The sequence below is a fragment of the Emys orbicularis genome, chromosome 12 (assembly GCF_028017835.1).
Source record: "Emys orbicularis isolate rEmyOrb1 chromosome 12, rEmyOrb1.hap1, whole genome shotgun sequence".
NCBI classification, from domain to species: domain Eukaryota; kingdom Metazoa; phylum Chordata; order Testudines; family Emydidae; genus Emys; species Emys orbicularis.
The window spans coordinates 42,796,093-42,806,793 of NC_088694.1; positions in this window are offsets into that span (position 1 = coordinate 42,796,093).

Below are 10,701 nucleotides of genomic sequence, written 5' to 3' on the forward strand. Positions count from 1 at the left end.
CAGTACGTACTGCTTTCCTCTGGGTGTCTTCTTTGGGAAAGGACCCAGAATATCCACAGCTACTCGCTGAAATGGGACCTCAATTATGGGTAGTGGCTGGAGAGGGGCTTTAACCTGGTCTTGGGGCTTTCCCACTCGTTGGCACACCTCACAAGAACGGACATAATTAGCAACGTCCTTGCCCATTCCCTCCCAGTGGAAGGACTTCCCCAACCGGTCTTTGGTTCTGTTCACCCCAGAATGGCCACTGGGATGATCATGGGCTAAGCTCAAGAGCTTTACCCGATACTTAGTGGGAACTACCAACTGTCTTTGAGGATGCCAGTCTTCCTGGTGCCCACCAGAAAGAGTCTCCTTGTATAAAAGTCCTTGTTCTACAACAAACCGGGATCGGTTAGAAGAGCTGAGAGGCGGTGGGGTGCTCCGCGCCGCCGCCCAAGCTTTCTGAAGGCTGTCATCTGCTTCCTGCTCAGCCTGGAACTGTTCCCTTGATGATGGAGACATCAGTTCCTCCTTGGACTGTGGACTGGGGCTTGGTCCCTCTGGAAGCGATGTAGGGGCTGCGGTTTTTTTCCATTGACTGTGAACCGCTGTCCGCTGGTGCACTATGTGGTATCTCAGGCTCTGGCTGAGCCTCTTGGGTAAGGTTATCTGCTGCTTCCGCCAGTTCAGGCTCACTGGTGTCCTCTGGCATTGGAGTTGTAGACGGGTTTGCAAGCGCTGGACTCAGTGCTGGCAATGGTTCTGGTGCTGGTTGCGTTGCCAGTTCCGGGACTGGCTTTGGCTGGGTCTCTGGGATTGGATCCACTACGGCTGTTGCAGTCGTTGGCAGGGGATCCGGTTCCACCACCTGTGTTTGGGTCTCCGGTAACACAGATGGGGCCCTGGTGGACGGCTCAGGAACAGGGATGGGGGTGAAAGCTTGCTTAGCCTGGCTGCGGGTGACTATTCCCACCCTTTTGGCTAGCTTCACATGGTTGGCCAAGTCTTCCCCCAGCAGCATGGGGATGGGATAATTGTCATAGACTGCAAAAGTCCACATTCCTGCCCAGCCCTTGTACTGGACATGCAACTGGGCTGTAGGCAAGGTTACAGACTGTGACACGAAGGGTTTAATTGTCACTGTAGCCTCCGGGTTGATGAGTTTGGGGTCCACTAGACTAAGTAAATCTAAGACGCCTTGCCTGGCTTTTTACTTACAAGTTTGAAATAGGAGAGACTTGTTTAGAAAGATGGGGAGAACCTGGATTGATGTCTGGTCCCTCTCAGTCCCCAGAGCGAACAACCCCTTAAACAAAGGACACACACAAAAGCCTTTCCCCCCCCCAAGATTTGAAAGTATCTTGTCCCCTTATTGGTCCTTGGGGTCAGGTGTCAGCCAGGTTACCCGAGCTTCTTAACCCTTTACAGGTAAAAGGATTTGGAGTCTCTGTACACAGAAAGCTGTTACCCTTCCCTTTATAGTTATGACAGGGGGATATGACAGAGATCTATAAAGTCAAGACTAAGTGAGAATTTTCTGTAACGTTCTTACGAACCCTATGTGTGCCTCAGTTTCCCCTATATTGTGCATGGCAACCCAGTGTGGGGAAAAAAGGACTGTTTGCTCTCAGGGCAAGCTGAGAGACATAGGTATGAATGTCGCCTAGCTGTCTGAGCCTGAATGGGTCATTAAAAGGACTAGCGGAGGCAAACCCCATATCAATGAAAAAATGGAGGAGACAATAGCAAAGCCAGTCTCCAGGACATTGACACCTAGCAGCCAACAACCCAGAGGGAGGATGATTTCCTCACCTCTCAGCAGGGAAGCTGAGCAAAGATCCCAGCTGGAGAACAAAGGACTGGGAAGGGAAGAGGGTGGAAGAGGGGTAAGAGTTGGCTATTGCAAGGAGTCCGGACTCAAACTGATTAAGGAGGTCAGACTTAGGCTGTTTCTACACTGCCACTTTCAGCACTAAAACTTTAGTTGTTCAGGGGTGTGAAAAAACACCCCCCTGAACGATAAAAGTTTTAGCGCTGAAAAGTGCCAGTATAGACAGCACTTAATCTCTGGGAGCCACACTCCTGGCGATAAAGCTACTACCCCTCGTTCGGGGTGGGTGTTTTTTATCACTGGGAGAGCTCTCCCCGTGACTACACTGCCCACGTCACAGTGCTGCCGCAGTCGCGCTATAACATGGGCAGTGTAGACATACCCTGAGACAGACGGAGCCTGAACACCGGGTTCACTACAGCTTGGCTGGGCTCTGGGCTAGCCTGAATGGTCTTGGACTATGCTTTAACCTTCAGATCTCTGTGCCGACCCAAGGGGTCCCTGTGCTGTGTACCAGGTAACTAATACACCTGACAGTGAGTGTCACTGCAAATACTGAGGGAGGTGCTGAAGAGTGGACAAATCTCTAACAGGAGTCTGTCTTGGTTGAACTCGCTGAACAGAGCTCAGCAGGAGTGCTGAAGCCCCAGAGGTTCAGTCAAGGCTGCATGGCCTACCCTGGAGGAGGAGTGAGACCCCCGGGGGTTTGGCACACTGAAGGGGTTCCTCCTAGAGACCATTCCAAAGTTGGGAGCGTAGCACAAATCCTGTGGCTCCATGACAAATTGTGCGGAGAAAGTGAATAGGGAAGTGTTATTAACCCCTTCACATAACACAAGAACCAGGGGTCACCTGATAAAATGAATAGGCAGCAGGTTTAAAACAAACATGTGGGAGCACTTCATCACACAATGCACAATAAACCTGTGGAAGTCATTGCCAGGGGACGTTGTGAAGGCCAAAAATGCAAAAAAAGTTCAAAAAAGAATTAGATCAGTTCATGGAGGATAGGTCCATCAGTGCCTACTAGCCAAGATGGGCAAGGATGCATGCATCCCCATCCTCCGGGTGTCCCTAAGCCTCTGACTGCCAGAAGCTGGGACTGGACCAGAGGGGATCGATCTCATGATAAGTGCCCTAGTTCTATTAATTCCCTCTGAAGTATCCGGACACTGTCAGAAGAGAGGATACTGGACTGGACGGATCATTGGTCTGATCCAGTATGGCCGTTCTTATGTTCTTATTGTGAGGGGGAAGAGCTAGAGGAGTGAGAGGCGAAGGAGAAGAGTGTGGGAGGGGATAAGAGTGGGTGCGAGGGTGTCATAACTATAAAGGGAAGGGTAACAGCTCTCCTGTGTACAGTACTAAAATCCCTCCTGGCCAGAGACTCCAAAATCCTTTTACCTGTAAAGGGTTAAGAAGCTCGGGTAACCTGGCTGACACCTGACCCAAAGGACCAATAAGGGGACAAGATACTTTCAAATCTTGGGGGGGGGGGGGAAAGGCTTTTGTGTGTGCTCTTTGTTTTAAGGGGTTGTTCGCTCTTGGGACTGAGAGGGACCAGACATCAATCCAGGTTCTCCCCATCTTTCTAAACAAGTCTCTCATATTTCAAACTTGTAAGTAAAAAAGCCAGGCAAGGCGTCTTAGTTTTACTTTGTTTTCTCAACTTGTAAATGTACCTTTTACTAGAGTGTTTATCTTTGTTTGCTGTACTTTGAACCTAAGACAGAGGGGGGTCCTCTGAGCTCTTTAAGTGATTACCTTGTAAAGTTATTTTCCATACTGATTTTACAGAGATGATTTTTACCTTTTTCTTTAATTAAAAGCCTTCTTTTTAAGAACCTGATTGATTTCTCCTTGTTTTAAGATCCAAGGGGGTTTGGATCTGTATTCACCAGGAGTTGGTGAAAGGAAGGAGGGGGGAAGGGTCAATTTCTCCTTGTTTAAGATCCAAGGAGTTTGGATCTGTATTCACCAGGGAATTGGTGAGAGGTTTCTAAAAGCTTCCCAGGGTAGGGAATGGTGGCAGCGGACCAGAACTAAGCTGGTAGTTAAGCTTAGAAGTCCTCATGCAGGCCCCTACATTTGTACCCTAAAGTTCAAAGTGGGGATACAGCCTTGACATGGTGGCACAGCGGTGGAGATCGTTTTAAACCCAAAAGCCAGTAAGATTTTTTTTTCCTTCTAGCTGCTTGGAAAGCAGAGCTGAAGGTAGATGCATATCTTATCTCTCCTTGCCTGAAGGCAGAGGTGTTAAGTTTTTTTTAACAAGGGCCTTTGTTAAGAGAAGGGTTCAAAGCGAGCAAACTTTGACTGGTAAAGGCAATTTACAAGCTGAATTGTTTTTTTTTCTTTTTACATCCTCGTGAATAGCTAGTTAGAAAGTCTCTGTTAACTCAGCAGCAGCCAGAGCTGAGTACATCCCAGTTTCAGTCAACTGCAGAGGGGTGTGACCCAGCACAAGAAAACAGGAAAATGACTACCAAAGAAGAAAAAGCTAAAGAGGAGGCCCACAAGAGAGCTATGGAGCTGAAAGAAAAAGAGATAGAGCTGAGAGACAGAGAAGAGAAAGCCAAAGAGGGGGCCCACAAGAGAGAGATGGAGCTGGAAAAAGCCAAAGAGGAGGCCAAAGAGGAGGCCCACAAGAGAGAGATGGAGCTGGAAAAAGCCAAAGAGGAAGCGAGAGAAAAAGAAAGGAAGCATGAACTGGAAGCAGCAAGTGCTAAGCAGGATGCATCAGACCATCCTAACAATTCCTCTCCAGGTACCACTTCCCATCCCAGGAAATTCCCCACCTACAAGGCAGGTGATGATACTGAGGCCTTCTTAGAAAATTTTGAAAGGGCCTGCCTTGGATACAACATCACTCCAACCCAGTACATGGTAGAGCTGAGGCCGCAGCTCAGTGGACCCTTAGCAGAGGTGGCGGCTGCAATGCCTAAGGAACACATGAACAGTTATGAACTTTTTAAAAACAAGGCCAGAATCAGAATGGGGCTAACACCTGAGCATGCCCGTCGGCGGTTCAGAGCCCTAAGGTGGAAACCCGATGTGTCATTTACCCGACATGCCTACCACATTGGGAAAAATTGGGATGCCTGGATATCAGGAGCAAATGTTAAATCTACGGAAGAGTTGCCCTTCCTATTGCAAATGGAGCAGTTTTTAGAGGGTGTTCCTGAGGAAATAGAAAGGTACATCCTAGATGGGAAGCCAAAAACTGTAACCGAGGCGGGGGAGATTGGAGCCAAATGGGTGGAGGTGACAGAAAAGAAAAAAGCTAGTAGCAGTTGGAGCGAATATCAGAAGGGGCAAGCCGAAACAAAACCTTATCACCGGGGACAACCCAAGGCCCCACCCACATCCCAAGGGAAACCCCAGACGCCTTCTCACCCCACCACACCAGTCTCCATCAACCAACATCGCCCCGGTGATACCTTAGCAGGGCGATGTTTTAAATGTAATGAACTGGGGCATATAAAGGCTCACTGCCCCAAGAACCCCAACCGATTACAGTTCATTACACCCCAATCACACCAAAGAACCCCAGACCCAGATGCCTCTCTCATACCCTCGGAGCGAAGGGAAACCTTGAGAGTGGGTGGAAAGAAGGTTATCGCTTGGAGGGACACTGGGGCACAAGTGTCAACTATCCACCAATCCCTAGTGGACCCCAAACTCATCAACCTGGAGGCTCCAGTGACAATTCAACCCTTTGTGCCTGAGGTTGTTCTCCAGAGAGGGGGGAACAGAGCAAAGTCAGGGCTATAACTATGCTATAAGCAGCTTTAAGCCAGGTATGAGAAATCATCAGATTATACCTAAAATTACTTATTTGAAACTCCCCAAATATATATAGTAAATTAGGAACGTTTAGAAAGATGTGATTAGGTTTATTTCTGTTTATTTTTTAAGGCTTGTGGACTTCTCTGTGCTAACCCCAGATGCTTTGTTTGTTTGTGACCTTTAATCTGAACCCCCAAGAAAGCTATTTTGGGTGCTTAATTTTTGGAATTGCTCTTTTAAAATCTAGCAAAAGCCTAAGTTCCAAATGTATTTTCTTCCTTTTTGTTTTTAATAAAATTTACCTTTTTTAAGAACAGGATTGGATTTTTGGTGTCCTAAGAGGTTTGTGCATGTTGTTTGATTAGCTGGTAGCAACAGCTAATTTCCTTTGTTTTCTTTCTCAGCTCTTCCCCGGAGGGGGGAGGTGGGTGAAAGGGCTTGAGGGTACCCCACAGGGAGGAATTCCCAAGTGTTCCTTCCTGGGTCCAAGGGGTTTTTTTTGCATTTGGGTGGTGGCAGCATTTACCAAGCCAAGGTCAGAGAGAAGCTGTAACCTTGGGAGTTTAATATAAGCCTGGAGTGGCACATATTAATTTTTAGAATCCTTGCGGGCCCCCACCTTCTGCACTTGGAGTGCCAGAGTGGGGATTCAGCCTTGACAGCCCCACTCTGCTCGCACAAGTAATCTGGCCAGTAACACGCAATGGCCAGCGCTCCAGGGGAGAAACAGGCAGCCGAGAGGTCTCAGCCCCCATTCCTGGGTTTAGCGAGCAATGCCCGGAGAATCAGCATCTCTGCCCAGCCCACCCCTCGAGGGGTGTATCCCCACACTTCCCCTGGGAGGCGGGCACGGCTCCTAGTTTGATTAAGCTATCTTGTGTGTACGGCAGGGGTGCTGGAACAGTGTTTCTTAATGACTTCTGGGGTTAAAATCTCAGAGCTGAAAATAAAACATAAACTTGCTTAAAAATTGTATGATATGATGACCCAATGGATGGGGCAAGGGAAAGGAAGTATTGCCTAGTGGTTAGAACACGGAGCCTGAGCATCAGGATGCCTGCGTTCTATCCCTTGCTCTGGAAGAGGAGTGGGGTCTAGTGGGTAGAGCTGCAGGGGGACTTGAAAGTCCAGATTCCTAGGTTCTATTCCCAGTTTTGGGAGGAGACTCTAATTTAGTGGTCAGAACAGGAGAACCTGGGAGTCAGGACCCCTGGGTTATATACTGGGCTCTGGGAGGTGAGTGAGAGGGTGGTTACTACAGGGGGGAAGGAATCAGGACAATTGGGTTCTATTTTCAGCTAGGCCAGTGACTCAGACAAGTCACTTGGGCCCAGATCTCACAGATATTTAGGTGCTTATTCCCAGTGGGAATTATACGACTCAATACCTTTGAGCATCTGCGCCTTCACCTCTTTCTGAGCCTGTTTCTCCACCTGTAAAATGGTGACAATGATGCCTATCTTTGGGCTACACACGGAAAGGAAAATTTTGCTGTGAAATACACCAGTTTAAACATGGAGCAACTCCACTGAAGTTAACGGGGTTATGTCAGTGTAAGTGAGAGCACAGTCTGGTAGGAAGCATGGTACACAAGGGGTTTTATTATTTTCCTTTGCAGATTTTGCCAAGATTTCCTACATTTATGTTTCCCTCAAATGTTATCGAAGTCCTGCATTGCAGATGCCTCCCACAGCCTTTGTTGACTCTGAATCTGGATATATAGTAGGATTGTCAAAGGCATGTGAGGGAAGTAGGTGCCTATGAAAGTTAGGGTGCCTAGGTACTTTTTTTAATCACTTGCATCTGAAGAAGTGAGGTTCTTACCCACAAAAGCTTATGCTCCCAATACTTCTGTTTGTCTTAAAGGTGCCACAGGACCCTCTGTTGCTTTTTACAGATTCAGACTAACACGGCTACCCCTCTGACACTAGGTACTTTGGAAATCCCACTAGATGCTTTTCAGCATCTTTAGGCACCTAAACAACCTTTAGAAATTTGGCTCTCTACTGCCAGTATCTTTCTGTATTTTCCAGTCCTGGACTTCAGAATGAGGAAAATCCAAAGTGTTATATAAATGTGAAATAGATTTATTGATATTACACTATTTGTAAGGAGTTTGGGGATCAAAATGACCCCAAAATTCCAGGGCTAAATTTTTCAAAACCAGGAGCCTACATTTAGGTTCTGAAATCCTGATTTAGCCTCCTAAATAAGTGGGCTGACTTCTAGAAATGTTAAACACGGCTGCTAGGCACTTCTGAATATCAGCCCCATTTAGAGCCGACATCAGGATTTCTGGCTTGTTCCTCTGAAAATCCCAACCTAGCTTTGAAAACTTTGGCACACGATTGCATTCCCTAGTATAGACTGAAAAATCTTTTTAAGACAGTTCACAGAAAGCCACTGATGGCTCTCTAGGGTGACCAGATAGCAAGTGTGAAAAATTGGAACAAGGAGTAGGGGGTAATTCTGTCACACACATTTTCCTAAAGCCAGTTCTCTACAGGGCCGTCCAGGGGGGGGGGGGGGGGCAAGTGGGGCAATTTGCCCTGGGCACCACAGGGGCCACCATGGGAATATAAAGAATCAGGGGGTAGCCGTGTTAGTCTGTATCTACAAAAACAACAAGGAGTCTGGTGGCACCTTAAAGACTAACAGATTTATTTGGGCATAAGCTTTCGTGAGTAAAAACCTCACTTCTTCGGATGCATAGAGTGAAAGTTAAGGTTCCGAAGAAGTGAGGTTTTTACTCACGAAAGCTTATGCCCAAATAAATCTGTTAGTCTTTAAGGTGCCACCAGACTCCTTGTTGTTTTCATGAGAATATAGTATTCTATAGTATTGCAACTTTTTTTTATGGAAGGGGCCCCCGAAATTGCTTTGCCCCAGGCCCCCTGAGTCCTCTGGGCGGCCCTGGTTCTGTAAAGATCTTTAGCCACATGGTATGAGGCCTCAACACAGCAGACCAATGCTTCTGCAACTGCAATCTAAATCTGGTCTTCTTGATTCAGGGAAATGAGAGACTTACTGGTTTATACTCTCAGCCAATTGCAAAAGCTGCTTTCTTTCCTGTCCCACCTACCACTGCCTCTCATTTTGTCTCTGTCTCTTTCGTCATCACTCACTCACTCTGCATCCTGTTCCTGTACTGGCAGACCAGCGTGCTTGGTAAGTTGCAAGATCTCTAGCTCGGTTTGAATCCTTTGCTAATCTGAATTTAATTTTTGCCATCCACCCACGTGTTAGGATTGGAATAAATGTAGTTAAACTGTATATGGTGCAGAGAGGCTTTTCATTTGGCCGTGGCGCTGTTGAATTCATAATCCATAGGACACCCTTTTAGGTGGGGCCAAAGGCAGGGGATTAGTGGCCTGTTAAAACTGTGAGATTGTGCTGTGTGATCTTCAGTGACACCGCTGAAATTCCCATTGAACTCACAGTATCTGGGCGAAACAGATGGCACGATTTGTCCCTGTGTTTTAATAAATTACTGTGTGTCTGTCTGCAGTGTTCCTCTTCAGGCCTGCATGAAGTCACGCATGCTGTGGAAAGAGTTTGTTATATCTCTCATACTCCTCTCCTCCCCCATATGATTTGGTGACTTGTTTCAGGGCAGGCAGGGAGTGTGCTGCAGAGCTCGGAGACGAACACCAGAGTAGTTCTGACGCTTAATTTTGCCCTTAATCCAGTAGATTCTACTCCCAGCTGTGGAAGGGAGAGCAAAGTCCAAAGACCCACTCGTCCTGCTATAACCGAACCATAATAAACAGTAGGAGTTTTATGTACACGTGTGTGTCCCTTTAAGAGGAAAAAGCACATGGTGGGGGAGCCGGTGAAGGCTGAACAAAGGACGTCCCTGCTGCGGAGGGAGCAGGGTTAGGAAGGTGCCTTCCTACTTCCGCTGTCTGTTCTAGGACTAGCAGCCTCTTCCGGGGTGTGGAATGAGCTGGGAGCGGGTTTGACTTGGGGTTCAGAAATGCTGCTGCTGGGAATGGTGTAATTGCCCACGCTGTGTGTGGCAGATGGGGGGGAGTTGAACATCGCTCCAGGCCTCAATTTTGCTCTGGCTTTTCACCCCACTTCATAATTTGCGGATGAAACTCCACTGAAGGAAGTAAATGGAAGCTTAGTTACAAGAGAAGAAAGTTGAGTGAGCTCTGCTGGCTTTGAAACACACAGTGGACTTCAGAGGCTATCCTGAGCCCAATTTGGCTCCTGTAGTAAAACTCCCGTCTGCTTATAGTGCCTTTGCTGAACCCCACGTGCCATCCAGACCCCCTTTTAAAAAAGCAGTTTCATGAGTCTTGGCTTCCAGCCCACCCATCCTGGGTTCTACCCCAGCACTGGGAGGGTAGTGAGGTCTAATGGTAGGTGGGCTGGGAGTCAGGACTCCTATTACTGGCTTTGAAGATGACCCAGGGGTGAACTTGAGCAAGCCACTTTGCCTGTGCCTCTCTATACCTCAGTTTCCCCACCTGCACAATGTGAATAATACTTAATAGGAAGCATGTGAGTCTTGATTCATTAATGATTATAAAACACTCTAAAATCTGGGATGGGAGTTTCTAGAAAGAGAGCAAATTATTAAATATTATTGGTTTTGCATCTGTTTTGACCCCTTATTAGCTACAAATGGTTGGGTACTTCATAGCCTTTGAGCCATCCCCCTCTGCAACCTTTACCTGATCTGTAGCATCTTAAGACTCCTTGCATCTACCAAGATAAAGAAAGCCAATCACTTTTATACAGGTCAGAAAGATACTTGAGCCCAGGATCTATGAAGCCTCAAAGGATGTCAGATGCAGAATGCAAATCTATGGCTTTCAGAGAAAGATTCTCTGCCCTGCTGTGGGGGTTGGATTTGCAAATGAGGCAGTGGGATAAAGTCTGGAGGCTGATTCAGGGCAGTAATCCATTCAATTAAGGTTTATCTAATACAGAAGATTAGAGCTACATTGGATGGGTGGCCTAACAGGCCTGTTGTCTTGGGATCAGTGCAGGATTGTTCCCTATAGTCTGCTTTCTATCCCTTTGTTCAGTCTGGTTTTAAAAGCCCCAAAGTCAATCAGGAAGAGCTGAGACTAGAAGTGTAAAGCCTT